At 38.3% G+C, this 22,535-nt stretch overlaps 1 protein-coding gene across 1 annotated transcript in view; it reads right to left on the reverse strand.

Annotated features, from left to right (window-relative positions):
* Positions 1-17,457, reverse strand: part of fam135b (family with sequence similarity 135 member B) — a 60,156-nt gene extending 42,699 nt beyond the window's left edge. The window contains exon 1 of the mRNA XM_035427912.1: positions 16,971-17,457. The gene's annotated coding sequence lies outside the window, so the exon portion shown is untranslated. The remainder of the gene's footprint in view (positions 1-16,970) is intronic.
* Between the last annotated feature and the right edge of the window lie 5,078 nt (positions 17,458-22,535).

Consider the following 22,535-nt stretch of genomic DNA (forward strand, 5'->3'; position numbering starts at 1 on the left):
TTGTGTCAATCCACATTACAAAGATAACATTTTAATGCAAAAGATTTAGCCTAAGATTTAACATTCAAGTTCACAACAGCATGTTGGTTTTTCTTAAATACCACAAACCATTTTAATATATGCAAAAAATATTTTTGTATTTTTGTGAAAAAATGGGTATTTCATGTAAATGATCATAATAAACAGATACATTTGGTGAGAGTCCATCTATTACAATTTAAAACATTCTTCAGATATACTCATCATATGCAGCACAATGCAGATACAGTAATTTAACCAGTGGTTCTAGATTATACTCAACATACACTCTGTATTATGCCAAAAGACATCTAATACAGGGTTGCTCAAACCTGGCCCAATGAGCCCTTCAGGTTTGCTTAAAAATTACTACTCATTAAAGAATTAAATCATCTTTAAAATTGATATGAATTGGAAGGAAATATCAGTCAATTTCTAAGAAAGTCATTTTAGGTTGAATCAAAACATGTTTTTTTTTTTTTTTTTTGTGACAAACATAAGCAAAGTCCATGCATGTACTCAACTCCAGCTTAATACACCAGAAATACAGTATACTCTGAAGTCAAATTCGCATAAACATGATTGCTATGGATATGCTGTAATGGCATGGACGGTTTAGAGATAACCCTCTAGTTTTGCATTTGGGAAATTTATATTTTGACCCACAGGCTAAGATTCTAATTCTTCCCCGTAAAAACTTTCGCATGCCTGGTCAAATGTATTAATTGGTCCCTGTAATTGGTCCCCTACAGTGGTGTATTACTATTATGATTAAACTGAATACAGAGGACCAGCCAGCCTGATATCGCTTCCAGTGGTTTTCCATTTAAGTACTAATCAAGCTCTGACTTAGGATAAAATCCTACAGACTAACCTGGCTGTTTCATATGGCCCAAAAACATCTTAATATTAAATACATGATCAACATTCGAAGTGATGACTTAGCTTGTAGTCTGTTCCTCACTACTTATCAAGTGTTCAAGTGTCCCTCAACATGTTCATGAGAAATATATAGACTGTATAGAATGCATTTATGAATGAATGAATGAATGAATGCATGAATGATTGAATTTATATAGCACATTTCCGAACGCTCAAAGTGCTTTACAATGATGAGTGGGAACTCCCCTCACCCACGACCAACCCACCCCACCTGGGTGCTACACACTCTGTGACAACTGTTGCCTATATAATGTCATACATGACTTTTTCATGAGTATCTTTTACAACAGGTTTTTCTGTATTGTGTTATTGGTATTCATGCAAAGTTCAACAAACGCAGGGAGGTCAGAGTTCAGCAGACTGCAGACAAAAATCCATATAGCTGCTGACTTAGACAGCTGAGGTGAACACAAAATTGTTCCAGTGCACTGATGTAGGTCCCAAAAGGTTGCTTTTCATTACTGGATAGTGCAGAACAAGCAGGCAAGCCCCCGATTTTTAGCCATCTCAGCCTTACTTCTTTCCAATCGCAGGCAGTTTTATTTATGTGTGTTGTGCCTGCATTTCCATGAAAGGATATTATCCTTAGAAGATGGAGGTGGATATAACCACCTCCATCTTCTTTCAGTTAAATGTTTATTTTGCATAGCAATTATGTTGTGATGCAGCATTTCCACTGTGAAAAATCTTCTCAACTTGAACAGCTTTCCCCTTTTCAATAAAACATTACACCTGACAACCTGGTGCCATGCTTTCCACCATCTCTGAAAACTCTAAAACAAAAAGTATCTCTTGTGGATGTGTTTTTCAGACACCAGGAACCACTACGTTATAAGACCAGCTTAGGAAAATCATGCAGGTCGGTCAGAGCACAACATGTTACCAACAAATCATCTTAAAATCCGGGACTATACTCAAATTCATGTCTCCTTTCAAGGTCAACATGTTCAGACTGATTAAATGTCACTGAACTGGAAATTTTGTTATTGCTTTTTTCAGAATGAGCTTCCTCATTCAATGAAACACATGAGTGAGTTTGCAAAGAACATTTAAGCTAAACAAGATGTTTGTTTGCAGCTTGATTCTTCCCTTATAATTAGCAAGCATTATAAAACACCAATAAAATACCAATCTGCCACTTTCACAGACTGTTCCACTTTTGTATTCAATTAGAATGTGAGGCTACAACAATTACCTACAGGGGAAAAAAATCTCATTAATGAGGAAAACAACCATAAGCCAGTGAGGTACAGCACTACTAACCTTGTGGTTCCTTTAGTTCTTGTTATTCCTGACTTATGAAAATGGTAAATGGACTGCATTTATATAGCGCTTTTATCCAAAGCGCTTTACAATTGATGCCTCTCATTCGCCAGAGCAGTTAGGGGTTAGGTGTCTTGCTCAAGGACACTTCGACACACCCAGGGCGGGGTTTGAACCAGCAATCCTCCGACTGCCAGACAATCGGTCTTACCTCCTGAGCTAAGTCGCCCCTAAATGAAAGAAAGACATGTGACTAAATTATAACCTTTCAGATAAGCACACTGAGAGATAATCCGTCCATATACAATAGTGTTTGTTTTGGGAATATTAAAACTAGTGGCAAAACATAATCATTTCCATTCACATGGTTTCACATATTAAGGTCAATGTGTGTTCTCTGTTGAAGGGAAACTAGTATTAATATGAAAATGACTTCTCTGCATTAGACTTATTTTTAACCACTTTCTCCAAAAATGAGTTCAACTGCTGAGAGAAAAGAAATCATCATCTACAATGGCACAGTTCTGAGGTGGATAAAAAATCTCCAAAATGGTAGATCTACTGTTCAAAACTATACTCGCTCACAATGCGTGCTTCAGGGTTGGCACAAAAGGAAATGGCTCATGTAACAAGCTGCTGTCAGGAATAACTGTGCAAAACAATTGTGTCACTTTGTCATAAATGTTCTGTCAAAACTGAAGGTAGAAAAAAAAATTTTTCCGGAAATATGAATATACATCGCATTTTATCACACCTTCTGACTCCGTGGGTAATCACTGAAGGTACCCATTATTATAAAAATATACTAAACAAAAAAAGATAATAAGTAAAGAAATACATTTCTACATCAAAGCCAACAGCCAAACAGTTAGCATTACTACCCCATCAATTGCCGCGTATAAAAAAGACTAATTATCAAATGCATCCTGAGGTAAGTCTTATTTTGCAGGGTCGAAAAAAAGATTATTGAAGTTTTACAAGCCATTTATTTTAAATAGTCAACTTGTTTCAGTTGAGAGAACGAGCTGGTTATTATGACTTGCCTTTACATTTGAGTTGCCTTGCCTTGACTTTCTTTCCTGTAAAATTTCATATTTTCATTGCAAAGTAATATACTTTTTCCAAGTCTTACATATCTGCAGTGCTAACAGACTTACAATACACTGTTATCAGTACCAGCTCTTCTGTTGCACTGTGTGGCCTGTAGAGTGTAAAATAGTCCCAGGTTTGGGGTGAAATCATCAGAGAACTGCACGTATCAATAGCTACAGTGCTTCTTGCCAGCGTGCACAAGTTGCAAAAAATTATTTCTATAAAATTAGACTAAAAAGAGATAATTATTCCAAAAATATCTCCTAGTAAAGCACATTCTTTCAACTAAGTGTAAATTTTCCCAACTCAAACTAAGCTACCTTCTATTATCTCACATTTCTTGTTGCTCGGTTCAGATACCAGTGCTGTGTGCTTTCAACTGGCTCAGCTGGGTGAAGATGGGTACCATACATCATATCTTACTGAAATATTCTCTCAGCCTGTAAAATTGAAGGTTTTTTTCCAGACCATTTACAGTTCTGCAAATTACAAGAAAAAAAACAAAAAAAAAAAACATTGGTAGTCTAATTCCTGTAAGAGGGAATGTATGAGACCGTGAACAGAGCTATCCACTGCAGGATTCACTGAAACTGACAGCAGAGCACTGAGATCATAGTGTGTGGGTGTAATCCTCGGCCAAGCTCCATGAACGATATTAAGGAAATGAGTTCCGGCCAGAACAGAGGCCATTGTGGAGATGAGAGTGGCATTATGGTGTTGCCAAAGCACTGCTTGAGTACACCCAGCTGACTGAGAGGCCACTCACGTTATAATGCAAGCGCTATTTAACTGTGTCCAATAGACAGTTTCACCTACAGCCCTTTCTATGCTTTCGACCATGTCCTTGTTCTACTGCGTTTGATTGTGAATGCAGGGCATGCACAACTGTATCAAAACTATGCAATCTAAATATTATTCCATAATCTTTCATTTTCAAACTTTGAGAATTGAGAATTTGTCCTGTAGATATTTTACTTTAATTTCTATATTTAAAATAACAGTTTGTACAGTATACAGACCATTTGAACTGGAATGACTGTAAACATACATTTTGTCATTTCCGCCAATACTCAGATGATGAACTCTGATTTACACACAGGAAGACAGCTTTTTGAATCACAAGTTAGCAGCTAATTTTGCAGCTGTAGTATACAGCTCTTCATAAGTCAAGTTTAGACTAATGGATTAGGCAAATGGGCTTGTTTTAGTTCCCAGGTGGAGCACTGCAGTTGTATCTTTGAGCAAGGTACTTAACCTGAATTGCTTTAATAAATATTCAGCTGCATAAATGATTTGTATGTAAATAATGTAAACAGTGTAAGTTAGTCTGGATAAGAGCATCTGTTAAATGCCTTTTTAAAACCAAGACTGTTTTTTTAAAATTGGTTTCTTTTGACTCAGTTCCTCTGTTCAGATTCTGCTCTACATCCAAATATAAGTGACCTACTAGTGAGCTCATGAATGGATAATCATATATTTCATCTTGAGAATAGCAATTGTGCTTTGTTATGCTATATTTATTCTTAGAAGCTAATAACTATACTTAAACTTGCCAGGTTTTTTTTTTCAGTTTTGACAGACAAAATAACCTGATGATTTTGCAGCATATATTATATTTTAAGTTTTACAGTTAAATTATTATCGATAGTTAAATTACCAAGGCCCATATCATTAAAATGTAGATGTACAAAAGTGGGAAAAAGAACAAAATTACAGAACAGGGCATGGTGCTACTGAAAATTAACAGTAATATTGCAGGGATCATATGTGTCAAAAAATGGACATCAAGAAACTTTCATTTATTTCTTTGTAAATTTCTCAAAATGACTTTGTTTAGCAGGTTGGTCAGAAAAGGAAATAAAATGATGCTACTGCTATTTCCTTGGTCAGTGACAACCTTTCTTCCCCTTCAGATTATATGGAGGTAACCATCTAATATCTATAATTTCTCTTTAGGATTTAAATGGCATTTATTGAAAACACCCGTGTCAGTCTCTACATCAGCTGTAAAACACACACGTTACAAAATTTCCTCCTTGAGAATTTTCAATTGGGGGCATGTTTAAGTCCTTCTTGCAAGCCCCCCAGTGGTCAGGATGCCAGAATCCCATGCTAAACTCAGACATTCAGTGCTCCTGCAACCAAACTATGAATGAAGACATCAAGCTCTGGTCTGGCTTCATTAGTACAAGATACATGACATCTATGCCAAATACAGAGTTTCTAAGTGCCACCGTTGTCGCTTAGGTTGTTCATTGAACAAGCACCCCCTCCCTACAGTCTCATCTGAAACTATTCCCCCCAAGCATGAGACACTAGATAATAGCATCTAACTGGGCGGTCAAAAAAGGTATTCTTTCACCACCAAACATTTATATTCTGTCATAGCCACAAGATAAAACCAACAATAGCCAGAAGATATGCCAGTACAACAGTGAATTTTGGTGGAAGTATACCACTTCGTTATACTATCAATATCTGTGACTACATACGGAGTAAATATACAATTGTACCATTGGATTTACACGTAACTATGTCTCTTTCAAGATGCAGTGGTCATTTATTTTCTTGAACAATCCATTTTGAGAAATAAACACATAGAAATTTTGCCAACTCCTCACCATTGCCAAAGCAAATGGATGTGGGGAGTTGGTCAAAAGAGGAGTTGGAAGCATGGAGTCTAGCCAGGATACATATGAAGGTATATATGACTGCTTTTTATATTTCAGTAATCTTATTGTACATAATGTGGGGTATTAGTATCTCCATGGTGTCGGATATCTAGTCTTTAGAATACCATCCTTGTGAAACAGACAATATAATTTGTATGACCATAGGGATGTATGTTTTCTCCCTGCCCTCCCTCCCCACTCTCCCCTCCATGAAAAGGAACGTCCTTGGAGCAATTAAGCAATGTTATAGGTCTCATCTCTATATAAGTCTGGGGTGTCCAGGAGAGCTGTCTCTTCTTTGAAAGTTTTATGACTTTATCACCTCCCAGTGTAAGCAGCACGGCGCGTCGTGTGTCTACACGGGTTCCGTTTGTGTCGCGCAAAGGCTTGGTTAATGCTCTATATTCCTAGTAGTTCTCGCAGTCTGCAGTGGGATTACATTGTGTATTTCACGTTTGTTCACGACTGTTGATTAGGGTTGTTAGGGTGGTCGATAATAGGTGCTCTCACTCTACTTGTTACTCCTCCGTCGTGGAGTCTCTGGCTGTTTTACTAAAGAATTTCATCAGTTTAGGCAAACTTTCCTTAAACTGGGCATCTTCCTTCTTCCTCTTTCTCTTCTCAAATCCACCTTGAAAACGCTTCATGGTAACAAAGATAGTGACTCTCTGCCTCTGATGGCAACTCAAATTTCTACGTCATTGATTAGGCACAAATGCAGGAAGGTCAAGGTGGAATAGTCCATTAAATGTGAAATGTGGGTGATAATTAATATAGGCAAATATAGATATTTAATTGGATAGGCCCACATTTATATGTAGACAGATTAATTTTTATCTATTACAGATTAACATTCGTTTGGAGTGACAAGAAAAGAAAAAAAAGTTTTATAAATTACAAAAAAAAAAAGGGAAACACAAATTCACAAGGCCGCTTCGGCGGCCCCAAGCAATTGCCTACCTATGACCTATAGTAAAACCGCCTATGCCTCCCAGAAGAGACACTGGACCCCCTACTGGGGGTCAGAGATCCTGTGTGGCAATATGCTGCACAAAGAGCCATATTCCTTTTAGACTGGAATGCAATATTTGATATTTAATTGAGAATCATGTAGTGAAAACCTTAATGTTCATAGAGATAATGGTTGTTGACCTCTGATATTTGAAATCTCCATTTTTAGAGATAGTTTCAGCGGAGAGTGGTACGATTTGGTGCTGTTACATGAAAAATATTTTACCTGAAGGTGGAGATCACAGTTTAACATCGAAGTTAAACAATTATTTCTCTACGAATATCTATCTGTCAGGAGTAGTTGGAAAAACGTCCATGTTTCTTTCTTTGATAGCTGAGCTAGATTACCTCCAACCATAGTCAGGTTTGATCCTTTTATAAAGAGTCTAAAAATAAGAGTCTTTTGATAAAAATAGCATAGTGCTTAGCCCTGCTTCCAAAAACCTAAGGCCACTTTAATACATAAATTTGCTCGTTTCAAGACAAGACAGTCCCTGTCTGCAACCACAGCCCCCACAATTCACCACTCATCAAATCAGCGCAGCCAGGTTGGCCCCCCCTCTCTCCCTCGTAGATCTCATTTAAAATGGAGACTTTTCTTTAACAAGCGAGAATTGGAGTTAGAATGCGAGTTAGAGGAAGAAAGCAGCTCTTGGGCACTTAACATCTGTTGTGGTGACCATTCTGGGATGGAAAATCTGCAGTTGCCCTAAATGGGTGAGGATTGCCCAGATTTGGCACCTGTGCAAAGAGGTTAAGGACACTTAATCTTCTAACAGGTGTAGTTCTAAACATTTACATGTTGCCAGGAAATTTTGGCAAACGTTCAGGCCAGTAGGCTGCACTGAACGATATTCAATAGTATATCTTGAAACACTGCAGATCAAGTAGAATATCTTCCTTTTCTCTTTCTTCCTTGTTATGAATATTGGCTCTGAAACATATCCAATTGTGAATTCTGGATTTGTCTGTCAGTTTAAATACATACAAAAAACATACAATCTGGTGCTCATTTCAGTCTTGTGGAGTATGCAGTGAAAAACATATTTCCCAAATATAGACATCCTCATGGTTAGACTCTGACTCTTACTGCCACAGATGGTTTGCAGGTACATGCCCACAGTAAAATTCAGTGTCAATTTGACAATGGGAAAACATACTTTATAAGAGTCAAATGTTGTAGTGCAATCAGTTCGTATAAAGCTGAACATTTCGCTGTGCAAGTGTTTACTGAGCTGAGAATTATTTTCTCCACTCAGCATTTTATATTCTCCTGCTGCTTGACTGTGCTTCTCATCTGATAAATGGGCTCTACATGCAATGTCACGGAACATAACATTTCCACAGAAATGTGTGTCTCACAACCCAAACATGACCTCGTATGCTTCACTGCATATGAAGAAAATAAGCACCAAGGATACAACTAGTAATCTTTAAGAGCAATTTTATCAGTACAGATTGTGATACATTGTGGCTCATGCTTTCACTTATTCACCTGTTTTAACTGCTCTAATTCAGGTACTCCCAAACAAAATTGGTGCAGTCTTCAGCTTTCACTTATTGATTTTTTATTTTTTATTTTTTTTTGTGCCCTTTGGAATTTTTTGGAACATTTGCTAGGGAAACTGTAATCCTTCTGTTCTGAAATTCGAATTAATTCCATGAAATGAGTGGGAGGGGGTGTGAAAAAGCAGCTTGAAACCTTAGCTTTGGTGCAGTTGTTACCCTCTATCTGTTTCCATTGAATTACTTACATTTTCCTTTCCCATTCAAAACAGCAATATTAAATATTGCCAATTTTATTTTATGGTAGCACTATTTTCCTTTACATTATAACCATGTGTGGTATTTATTCCAGATGTATTTTGTCTTGTGGAAAAGTGTAGGCTACTTTTTATTATCAGTGCCTGATGTTTAGAAATATTGGCTGATGATTTAATAATCTGAATAATATGAAAATGAGTACTTATCTGTACTCAAGTTTTGTTTACTAGTCTTTATTTTTTGCTAGTCTTTCAATGTTGAAGTGAAAAAACTATGTAAATAATTTAGTAGAAATCAAATAATTGAAGTAAACCAAGTAAATCATCCATTAGGTCTTACCAGAAGACATGGCAATAAGAAAGAGGTAAGATATAAAAGAAATGAAACATATCAGATATATTTTGGATTACTTGCCATGAGATTCAGATGCTGGTCACACATGTTAATCAAGCAAAATAAATGAAAACTGGCCGAAACCAATGATTCACATAAAGTTAAGATGTCTAGGGCTGATGGATGGTTCATACTGTCAAGCCATTGGTCTAGTGTATGGATGGGCCCTGTGGTATAAAATCTGGTCCATGCCAAAGCTGATTGTGGCTGGGAATTGCCAGGGACAGGAGAGTTTTTGTCAGTGAAGATTACACCCCCTCAACAGTCACTAGCAACCCCCACTGGTCAATGGGGCACCCACAAGTCTACTTGTTGCACGTGAAGTGTCTTCGTCCATTCATGGTAGTGTGGTCAGAAGTAGCAGTGACTTCAAGTGATTTGGAATGGAGCACATGCTTGTCTGCACTCACCAGGCTCAATAGTGGATTGGTGTAAAAAAAGTAAGATTCTGCCCATCCAGTTTCCAGTTCATCAGCCACCATTTTAAGGGTACACGGAAAATAGCATTAGTGCACCCAGTAGCCTCATTAAGGCAGGGTTTCTGGATATTAACAGTTTGGGATAGTACTGTGACACTAGAAGATTTCACCTGAGACTGCTAATGGGAAAAACTATACCAAGGTCATGACTTCACTTTTAAGATAATACTAATTAATCAGCCTCCATGAAAATGAATTCTTATGCATTAAACACCAAAACTATGTGAGTTAAACTACAGTAATACCATACCATTTCAAGGCCTATTCAGGTATGATTTGTATTGTTGTTTATGTTGTAGATGTGAACAGCACAATGTAGTTGAAAAGCAAAAAATCTTAAAGTTTCACATCAGTATCGAGTAACATACCATGCTACCTGCTCAGAATTGCATATTCCTCTTCTGCCACATAATTGAATGAACTGAACACTGCAGGTGGGCTTAGATATTCTCCTTTGGCCGCCAAGCAATTTTTGAACATGTATCACTTTGAAATTTTCTTCCTGATAGAAAATTTTATCCATCCACAGATACATGTTCTGCACAGTTATGAGTGATGTCACAGTGAAAATAGAAAGACTTAACAATCATACTTGCAGATTCATTCAATTCGTACTAACATACTATTTATACCTGTGTCCTGGGGACTAATGTTGTGTTGGTCGCGAACGATTCATTCAAAAGAACGAATCTTTTGGGTGAACAAACTGAACTGAATGACTTCCTGAAACGATCCGTTCATTTCTCAGTCAGTTCAGTTGAGCTCTCAGTCAGTTGCGAGTGAACGTGTGAACTGGCCATTCACTGACTGACTATCATTCACAGACTATCAGTTCAGTGATTCGTTCATCAGTTCAGTGTTCGTGATTCGCACTGAACTGACGGTACGGTTCGTATCACGATACAGAGCTCACGATACGGTATAATCTCGTCCCCAGAGGGCATGGCTTCGTTCCTCTTGCTGGTAGCGAATGCAAGGAGCGAGGAGTCTCTGGGGAGGAGAGTAGGTACGGTATGGAATAATGGATAATAATCAAACATCACTTTTAAGTGTGCTGTTTATTTTAAATGAAATAACAAGACTTTTTTTACATGTCATAAAGAAGTACTATTTTATCGACTACATTTTATGAGAAAACAATGTATCTACTTAGCCAACGTAGCCTATATCAGATAGGCTAGCACTCTCTCTTTCAAGCAGCCGTTAGAACAAGTCATGGCAAAGAAATCAGCATCCAGGGCTAAAACAACCCATTTTGGGAAATTTAGTAAAATAAAATGGCCATATCAAACACATTCTTTCAAACTAAATTGTTTCAAATAAAATTGAAACTAAAACATTTTATTAAAAATAGGGAAAGAAAGTGCTTGGTTCTTTGGCTATTAAATATTCTGTAGGAAAATGCTCTGTCTATACTTTTTTAAACTGGAAAACTAAATTCAATTAAAATAAAATAATGTGCTAATATATGAAGCGCAGTTCGCCTGTTTCCATTTTCGGTACCAACCGTCAGCTGTTTTCGGTATGATTTTTTGGTACACACCCCTAATTTTTATCCAACTAAATTCTCAGCTCACTGGCTTATCCTTCACAAACGACCATTCTCAGTTCACTAGTTAGTGAGCTGAACTGAACGTTCAGCCGTGTTTCAGTTCAGTGAGTGGGACTATGCAATTGGAGCTCCGGTCAGGCACAGAACAATTCGGTGAACAAATCTTTTTGATGAACTGATTCTAATGATGCAGTACACTGAAAAGAACTGCTTTGCCCTTCATTACTGGGGACCCTCTGTGTATGCTGGTTTTTGTTACAACCACAGTTGCAGTTCCACAGTTTTAACAAGCTGTTAATTTTTTCTTAATTAGATGCTTTTCATACTTAGAGGGATTATTTGCCCTCTGAAGTCACAATATGTCAGAAATAGCTATGCATGCCATAAAAACCCCATGTTCACAGTGTGCTTATTGTACTATATTGCAAACAGTTACATACAGTAACAACCGTTTTAATTGCTTAAATTAAAGACTGAGGTAAATCAATAGGCTCAACAATGCAGGTCTGGCTCCATATCATTGGCTTTGTCTTTGAATTTTTCAGTGTCAATGTGCTGGCAAAATGGCTAGTTTTAGTGGCCTTGTGTCCACACTTTCACCAATAAGGATCCCATTGGTTCACCACAGTCTTTAATTAGAACAAAATATGCCCTTGCAGGATATGCGGTATGATTGTCTTAACTGTTACAAACAAAGGATGCATTCAATATTGAGGTCATATCAGCCAAAAACAGCTAGAATCACAGTTCTCAGCATTGGCCCAATTCTAAGATTGTGGCTGTAATGGACTGATATTATGGAGCAGCATGCCTGTCCCCAGAAACCAACGCAGTTGATGTGCCGCTGATGGTACAAATTAAGTGAAAACGTCACTTGTTTGTTACATTTTTCCTCCAGATGTTGGCATCTGTCCTGTTCCAATTCTGTGAATGTGGAAACTTTGATATTTGGAAGAATAATGTGTCACAGTTTGAATGCAATGCAGTGCAATAATAGAAAACAGGGCAGATCAGAATGAATATCATCCTAAACACCAGACAAATGTCAGTTATTGATATCAGCCCCAGAATTCCAATTAATAACTTATAACACCGATTAATAAGTTATTGATTCAACATATTGGCTTCTCTGATACTTTTAGTTCTGAAAATTGGCCAAAATCTTCCAAAATCTAACTAATCTAACAGTAAAATATCTTGGATGTATTCTTCTCAAAGTGCAGTGTATCAAACAAACTAATTACCACAATATTAAGTTACAATACTTACTATATATGCTTTGATTTTCATCATAAAAACACATATTGGATTATATGTTGATATGAAGTGAGTGCTATTTTTTTTAATTCAAATAGTTGTCACTCAGATCCACCAAGAAAGCATTGACAAAGGTCCAACTATTGTCTTGGTCTCCCCAGTTTATAATGAAACCTCTAGAGTTTTCCCCAGGAATTTTAAATGTGATGACACAATCCCTTTCATGAAGGTCCATTTGCTAGTCTTCTTGTTTTTTTGGTCTGATTTGCATTGTCAGCTCCTGTCTATACTGAAACCTTTCTTCTTATCAAGCACATTTCCAGCTTCATCTCCCTGGTCTACCATAAATTTTTGTGAAGATCTGTTTTATGTGGAATATCTGTTGTATTTTTTTGTTTGTTGTTGTATTAACGTATGTATTGTTTTTGCTGTGCACACTTGAGCATATCACAATAATCAACCTGGGTAGCATACCTTAAGACTGGGTGCTACTGGTTGTTGGGTGCTAATCACTGACACATCCACACCTGCCTTCTGAAGAGTGCTTCTGATTATTCAGACAAGTGTTTGAGGGTTATTTTTCATGACGGTGAGAATTCTTCTACCAGACCCTTTGCGATTACTGAGCTCACCAGTGCTCTCTTTTTTCTTAACAATGTTCCAAACAGTTGGTAAGCCTAAAATTTGGTCTATGTACCTGACAGTTTTTTTTCTAATTTCTCAGCCTTTCCTTGGCACAACCCTGGTCCTTATGTTGACAAATGAAAGTAAAAAACTCCAAAGGCAATCAAAAGCCTCAAAACTATCGGCTATATTTTAATGATCTAAGCGCATGGTCTGAAGCGCATGGCGCAAGTGCATTTAAGGCCTGTCCAAATCCACTTTTGCTAGTTTAATGGCGGATAATCTGAGTGCAAAGTAAGGCGCATGGTTCAAAGAGGTTGTACTCAGTCTCTTAATTAACCATAGGTGTGTTTTGGGTGTAACAAGAAATAAACCAATCAGAGTGTCATCTCCCATTCCCTTTAAAAGCCAGGTGTGCTTGCACCTTGGCGGATTGCTATTATAATGGCAGATTTTATGACTAAACATTATGACATGTATTTTTTAAATATCGCACGTTGTGCACCAGCCTATGTAGGCGCATATTACTAGCTTAATAATGCGCCCTTAAAATAACAGTAAAATAGAAAAAGAAGGGAACTGCTCGTGATCTGAAGCGCCCCCCCACCCCCCCTGTGCAAAACATGGTGGAGTTAATGTTATGTTTAGGGTATGTATTCACTGGCTTCATTGATGATGTGACTGCTGATGACAGCAGCAGGATGAATTCCAAAGTGCACAGAATCATCTTATCGACTCCAAACCAACCAAATGCCATAAAACTCATTGAACAGTGCTTCATTTTGCAGGACAATGACCCCAAACATACTGCTACAGCAACCAAGGAGTTTTTCAGGGCCAAAAAGTAGAATGTTCTTGACTGGCCAAGTTAATTACCCATCCTGATTCCAATTGAACATGTGTCTCACTTGCTGATGTCAAGACTGAAGGCAAACGGCCCCAGAAACAAACAGGAATCTGAAAATGGCTGGCAGAGCATCACCATGGAAGATACCAGTCAGCCAGTGTCTGGTGATGTCTATGGGTCGCAGATTTCAGGCAGTCATCAGATGCAAAGGAGTTGCAACTGAGTACTAAATATCCATCCATCCATCCACACATTATCTATACCGACTTATCCTGTTGCCTATCCCAGCGTGCATTGGGCAAGAGGCAGGAATATACCCTGGACAGGCCACCAAATTATCGCAGGGCACGCACATACCATTCACTCACACACTCATACCTATGGGCAATTTAGAGTCTCCAATTAGCCTACCTGCATGTCTTTGGACTGTGGGAGGAAACCGGAGTATACAGAGGAAACCCACTCGGACACGGTGAGAACATGCAAACTCCACACAGAAAGGCTCCAAGCTGAGATTCGAACTCACGACCTTCTTGCTGTGAGGACCCTATATGGATCTAAATACCCTCAAATAAAACCTTTGACCACATTATCATTGTTTTATTTCAAATACAATGTGCTGGAGTATAAGCTCAAGTCAAAGCAACAAAAATGATCTCACAGTCTCAATACTTTTTCATTTAAGTATGCATGCGTACTGTATGTGTGCATGAATATGTTATGTTGTGGCATACACCGGCTCAGACATTAAGAATTTAGCATTAATATGTAAGATTTATTTTTTAAACCATCCATCAGTGATTCATCAAGCTTATCTTTTTTTCTTTACACTAAAATGTTTGCCAACTTCCAGGAAAAATCACTATTGGTTGTAGAAGTAATTTTAATTGTTTCATTATCCATTCTTTGTTTGGCTTCCCCAACAAACAAAAATAATAAATAAGAAAACTGATTTTCCAGCTGCTCTCTGCACTCTTATTGACTCACGGCTCATTTCTTATAACCCAGTGCAAATGTAATAAACAACTGAAGTACATGTGTGGAATAGGACAGGCTCCTCTGTGTTATGTATTTGTGTAGAGGGAATTTAGAGGGCCTCCTCTCCAATTTTGTTTTCACTTTTCTTCAATTAAAACCAGCAACTCGTGTATCATTCATAAGCTCTACTGATGGAGCTAATGTTATTTTTAATAATAATAAAAAATTATCCCCAGCATCCCCCATGTCATTAGTGTGATCTTCCTATTGCCGCTGAGAAAAAAAATTAAACACGGCCATCTTTTGTCATATTTTAACATGATGGACTTACATGAACAACAAAGAACTATGCCATAAACAAGGTGAAAGCAAACATGGAAAAATACTGCATAATTTTGGTATGCCTACGTGTCTTACGAGAAGAGAAGAATGTGATTAAAGGTCTCTAAAAATGAAGATCTTGTAGTCTGCATACAGTAGTCTACACTGCTGCCAGTGACTGACGCCGGAGACGTATGCAGATGCTTCACATGCAAACCAATATGTCTGTGTTTCTTACATACATGTTCATTAACATTTAATCAATCTGTGTTCCTCGCAACAGACCTATCTTTTACTGTAAAATGCCCAAATATAAATTCATACATTGAGGACATAATGTTCTCCAAATCAATTTCTCAATTCCAATGGCATTTAAATAAATTCTGAACCTTGGGTATAGTGCGCGTCCTTTGCCTTGGAAGTCAACAGATCTCTGATGAGATCTAGAGGTCATCTGTTGTTGTCTCCAACACTGGAGTCACATCTTGCCAGAGGATCCTGAGATGCCCCTGTCTTATCTAACTGGAACACAGCCATCCATAATGATCTTCCAAATAGCACATCAAGTTAAGCAGCCTTTGCTACTGAAGAAGAGTACACGCTGAACCTATTCCTCACCTGTTCAAGCTTGTCACTGATGTCCTGAATTATGTCCTGACATTAATACACATTCAACTCCTAGAGTAGCCCAAAAACAATGTTTATAATCTGATAAAGCAAAAAAAATGAAGCAAAAATGTAACTGCTGCTAAACACGTCATACAGCATGCATTTAAGGCCAAACTATCAATTGAATTAATTGAATTCCTTGCCATTGGGAGGGCATATGCTAACATTTTTGTTATCCACTCCATGAGTGCTGCGGAATTGTATAGTTCTGTATTATAATAGGGACCTTGGCTTTACTGATAGCATCTGCAAAGCAAAAACAAAGCTTTTACTAATGGCTGCATTCATCCTATTGCTTCAACCTGTCTGTCAATTGTTTGTGGTGCCATAATTACCTTTGCAAAGTCGACACATCTCAAGGACGCACGGACGTAGTCCACAGTACAGATAATATATTTCACTATTTTTTTATAAAATATCAGTATATGAAATGTTGACAATGTTGAAATGTTCCCTTCTATAGATAAAGCAAATTACTTCTGCAAGACAACATCGTAAATTGGAAGTGCACACTTCTGAGGATTTATTATGGCTTAACTGGGTGATCTACGTTCTTTGATTAAGGTTACTCTGGAGCGTGTGGGCTTTTTAAGTTGCCAACGCTAATCTATATCTCGTTGGTCCATAACACCGGTCCGTCATCACTGCCAGACTTTATCCACACATGTTTTGCGTGAACATTCATAATAAGGGATTGAGGCTGTTGGGATGTAGGCTATTACACTAGCAGAGGCAGTCTTGCTAACGAGCTAGCCATAACACTGTGCACTGAAACAATGCGCATCCAAAATATCCACAGACGTGGCTTATAAAGCATCGATTCCAATGTTTTCTATAGACTTGGCCCGGATCAAAACCGTCACATTATTCAGACAGTCCCAACGCATGTATGGACTGCAGTAACCTACAATGCCAGCATCATGTTCTTTTCATCTATTTAACCATTAAGAGCAGGAAGCTCTGCAATAATACCCAGACGATTTGTCCTAATCGTTAATACTTCCATGTTTTACAATACAGAGGCAGTGCGCCGTTATTTCGTCGCACTATCAATTTTCTCATCAATATAACAATTACAGTAACCTTACCTTCAACACTGATCCGGTGCGACCCTCTACTCAACGTTGTCCACTTTGTCGGTCACTTACAGTCCTTTGGTAAATGCTTTAGTCTACCTGCAAGTACGTTATGATGGGTCTGCGGATGCACAGCTACAGTGTTCCTGCTCAGTGCTATAAGCAGCTCACCGCTTCTACTGCTGCTGCTGTTGCCATGGTTATTCATTCAGCCTCTGTAAGTTCTATACAGCAAAGCACTACGGTTCGCTCTCCCATCACCGACATGTTTATTTTCGGTTAGCGCTGCAGACTCGTGGTTTTGTTTATCGCTTGCTATTGATTTTCTTCATTCAGCTTTTGATATTCCTTTTCACATGAAAGTAAGCAAACCGTTAGTTGTACCCAACCAAGGTGTTTTGTTTTGTCGCGTACAGTGCGTGCTGTACCGGCGGCGGCTCTACGTCATGATAGCCTTAGAAATAGAGCTCGTCTCCACTCTGAGGTACGCAGACTGGCAAGTTTATCAAACAGTGGAAAGATGACGATTTAATAGAACTTATCTCATGGCTTCCTGTGCTCCCTAAAAACAAACAGTAATTGCTGAAGTGAAACTATAAATAAAGCACCCGTTTGACGGTAATATGATAGACATACTACGTGCATGAGGGTGTTGCAGTTTGATGTTAAACAATGAGGGAAAGGGCGATATCATGTTTACAATAATTGTACATTTTTAATGAGGCATTCAGGTTTGGGGAAAGCTCATGTGCGATGGGGGGGGGGGGGGGGGGGGGGCGGTCATATTTTCATAGTTAAACCTACAATACTGTGATGCTAGGTTCTTGGCCATTTGAGACTTGTTAAAGCACCTTGAATACATTATTTGTTCTTAATCAAGTGGAAATTAAAACTGCGTGTTATTGACATGCTCTGTTGTAATTTTCTGTTGGGTATGGTTTTTTCTGGAGGTTAATTATAGTAAGGTAGCAGCCATCTGTCTTGCTCTTTAGCACTAAATAATATCAGAATAGGTCAACATGTCCTACATAAAATTTTGTTGGCTCAAAAAAAAAAACAATAATAATCATACCAATACTAATTATTATGATCATTATTTGGTGCAGTGGATAGCACTGTCACCTCACTGCAAGAAGACCTTTCTGTGTGGATGTGCTCCCCGTGTTCACATGGGTCTCCTCTGGGCAGTTTGGGCTCCTCCCATTGTCCAAAACCTGACATGCAGGTTAAGTTATCTGGAGAGTCAAAATTTCCTCTAAGCATGAGTGTGATGGTGTCTGTGACATGGATTGGCGAGCCGTCCTGGGTATAGTCTTGGCTCTCACCCAATGCATGCTGGGATAGGCTCCAACAACCCCCAATCCAAGCGTCATGTTCTCCGCGTGTCCATGTGGGTTGCCTCCCTCTACACTGGTTTCCTTCCACAGTCCAAATACATTCAGGTACACTAGCCAGGGGCGCAGATGGCGGGGGGGATGGGGGGGATACGTCCCCCCCAGTTTCATAGGGACCCCTATCCGTCCCCCCGGATCGGGGTAGTTGTATAAGCTTAAAAATTGAGACCTTTCTTTCGCTCACAGTTTGGTCCCCCCACTTCAAAAATCTCTCCTGCGCCACTGACACTAGCCCATTAATGCCCAGATTTTCCCCAGACATTTCTTACATATAATCATTTGCACAGCACTTCCATATGAATATGTTTTGCAGTTTTTTTATTTTTTTTATTGTATTTTTCAAGTAATGATGGTTTGAATGCACGGCCACTATAGTCATCCAAAAAATATTCACAGATGGAAAAACAATGGTAGAGACTTTGGCAACTTTAGTTGCTCGTGGGCTTAAATGGGCTAATTGATAGATTGGAAACCTGTCCAGGGTGTATTCCAGCCTCTCTCCCACATGCATGCTGGGAAAGGCTTCAGCATGTCCCGGGGACCCTGACCAGGATAACCGGGTATAGATACTGGATAGATAGATAAATAAGTTTGTGCAAATCAGAGTGTGTTTGGTATGGTACTTCTTATTAAACATAAATGTGTTATCACTTGCTATGAGACGTGAATGCTAGAATTTTAGAGTTTGCTATAGAAACGCACTTTTCTCCCATCGCCTATTATTATATACTGAGTCATTTGTAATATGGTGACATGTAATATGGTATCATGTGAAACCACCATATGGGAATATGATAATAAAATGCACTAGTAAAATATCAGTATAATCATTACATGTACTTAAATAGACTTATGCTATAATAGCATTTGAACATGTTCACTTCTATAGAGAAAGGAAATTAATTCTGCAAGGCAATGTAAATTGACAGACTATGGTACTGCAGATTTATTATGCATTAATTGGCTGATGCAATTAATTCTCTCTGACTAAGGTTACCCTGCAGTCTGTGAGCTTTTAAGTTGCCAAAGCTAATCTATATTCCTTTGATCCATAACGCTGGGCCATCACCACTGCTGATGAAATTAAAATAGCTTTGTCCTGTAACGTGAGTTATAACATTTGCTTTTCACAGGAAAGCATTTTTCAGAACTCATAAAGCTTTTGCAAGTGCATTGAAAAAGATATAACTGATAAAATCATTTACAGACTCTAGAACTTTCTCACTAGAGCTGAGAAAAAATGCCTAGACTGAAACATTAGTTATCAATGAAGTGATATTTTACAAGCAGCAGAGATTCCAAAGATCCTGCACCATAAATGAAAGAGTGTAAGTATAAAGGAGGTGTCTGGTAGTCACTGGATTTATGCTCCATTTGTTTCAGTAAAATGTTTCTTGCCCTCAAGTACCGCAGCAGATTTCACAAAGGGCCTGATGGGAGTTGGAGTTCAGAATAAGGGGCATTAAAATGCATTTGCCAAGTTCTGGACTGTACTTCCAATCAGCCCCCTTTGGGAAATCTGTGGTGCTTTGCCAATGTCCAGTTAGATATGATTATAGTAAATGTACAAACAATTTTATATTGCGGTGAGGATGAGGAAAAGCACAATTGTGGCTGCTGGGTAGTGCTTCGTACTTTTTGCTACACTGAGAATAGTTTCAGTGTGGTCATGCACCACATCTGATATCAATCTATTACCACGTTACCACCGACTGCGGCTGGCAGCCTTGGGCTACTGTTGAAAATTAGCCGCGTGGGCTAAACTGGCATGTTTACTAAAATGTTTATCATTGTGCACTGTCCCTGTAAAACTAAACTGAATGTGGAAGCAGTGAATTCCTCCCCATCATCGATTCCACAGCCTGTCCTGATTTGATTGAGGGCGTTACAGTGATGAGACAGGCTTACTCATTCAACTAGGCACTGTAAAATGTTTTATTGTTTTTTTAAAACAAAAAAATAGTTATTAATAGCACTCATTTTATGTTTCATGCACAGCCCACAGACATCTCATGTGCTCAAATGTCTCATGATTTGTCCTCCAGTAAAATGTGTTTTTCCTGAACTCTTTAAATTGTTTTCAACCAGTGTAAAGCCTTGACCTTGAACATTAAAGTCCAGTAATATTTTAGGATATTACTGCCTTTGGTGGAAAATAATCCCTTTTCATTCCTGGAATGTTATGTGCTATCCTGAATCTGTTATAATGACCTTTCTTACAATGTTAAAAATGTCACGATAAGAAAAGAAATATCCAAATAAAATATCGTCATGAAATAAAAATAACCAAGAGGTTCTTAAGCAGGGCCGATTCTAGGCATAGGCAACATAGGTGGTTGTGTAGGGTGTCTTCCGTCCAGGGTGTGCCAAACGAAGGGGGAAAAAATTAATCATAAATAAAAATTCCACACGTGACATCCATGATAGTCGGCTGAGCCCCCGCTCCCAACCCTTGGTCCACAATCTCACCTAGTGAGAGAAAAAAGTCCAAAATTCTTACCTGCTGTAAAAGTACAGTATATCCTTGAAAGGATCCTTTGCTTATTATAATGTGAAGTTCATGTTTCATTTGAACTGTTTGGTTTATCTAATGCCACCTGTTCTCAACTGGTTTATTCAGCTCACACATAGCAATGCATTCCAGATTCCATAACAAGGCCTGCTTGGTCCTGTTATAGCAAACAGTAATCCCCAGCAATGGTTTTGCCAGTCACAGACTCTGTTAGGAGGGATATTTCAGACAAGGTGCTGTGGGGCAATGTGCCCCCACCTCAGAGGGCGTCCTCCACGTAAAATGTTATTGATTTTCACGTCAGCTGCTCTTTTCTGGCCTAAAAATCTATGCCTTTTAAGCAAATGGGAGTTTTCCATCAAAGCAGACTGCAGACATGATAGAAGCACACAGACGCCCACTTGCATACGGGGCGGGGTTTTCTGTTCACTGCCTCGGCCTATCCATTCTTGTGATTTATATTGCGGACTATAGCCCCTAGAGAGTCATACACTGTGAAATATGTAGCAGAAAACACCTGCTTGAATGACATTTCTCATAGGTTTGCAGACACTTCATGAATTGATGAGTGTCTGTAATGCTGTAAAGACAGTTGGGCTAGCACAGAAACATTGGCAGCCACAACAACTGTTTTCACGGTGACAGAAAAGAAAATAAATAGTCCCTTTACGGTATATTTCAATATTTACTCCGTTTTTGTTGGTAGTTCTGTTAGTAAGATTTTGCTGATCAAACAAAATCATCCATCTGCCAAGTATTGAATGTCATTATGTATAGAATGTCAAGACACAAGAGTGCATCTGAAACTCTCCAAAAGCAATTTTCTAATTCTTTCGGAATTTGGCAACTCTCAGGAAAATGCATGAATATCACAGCTAACAGTTTTTATTTGTTGTCTCAGAATGAAATTTGAGCTGCTATTATGGTCTGTATTCATCTCTGCCAAAGGCACTCGAGACTGGGACAGAGCAGAAAAATATTACTTTTTAAATCTCTTATGCAAAAACAACCTAGTCATTGGTCTGAGAGTTGTTTTCGCTTTCTCGTCTCTTACCTTCATTGGTTCATCTGTTGGTCACTTCAGAGAATTTATGTTAGATGCAGCTAGGACACTGTACATCTCCATTAAAAACAAACAAAAGGAAATGTATTTTTTATTTTATGTCACAGTTTGTATGCTGTAGGACCCCACTCCGGAATGTCGATTACTTAACTTAATCAGCTTTTATTTGATTAGATGGCTTAAGGTACATCAGGGAAGAGGTATTTATATAATATATGGAGGTATATACATAAACTCAGTTTCTCTACCTTTTACATTTTCCCTGATTTTGAACAATTGAACAATATTCTTCCTTTGAAAAATTTTCAAAGTTCTTTCACTTTATTATGGTCTCCTTTAAAAGCCATTCTTGAAGCCTTCTGTCATTTCAAAGACATACTGACTGGCAGAATGAATCTGATCTGTAAGAAGTTTCAGTTATAATTGAGATGAGTGTTCAGTAGGAGGATCCCCCACTTTGCTGCCAAGTATTGGTTTTCACAGATCCCCAGAGATTGTTTACTGCAGTGGATATCCCCTTGATTCAGTGTGTTCACACAGTTGAACCATATCTGCAGAAAGTTTAATATGCACAACTACCTACATGTTCCACAAGACCCCACAACGCA

The sequence above is a fragment of the Anguilla anguilla genome, chromosome 8 (assembly GCF_013347855.1).
Source record: "Anguilla anguilla isolate fAngAng1 chromosome 8, fAngAng1.pri, whole genome shotgun sequence".
In the NCBI taxonomy this organism is placed as follows: domain Eukaryota; kingdom Metazoa; phylum Chordata; class Actinopteri; order Anguilliformes; family Anguillidae; genus Anguilla; species Anguilla anguilla.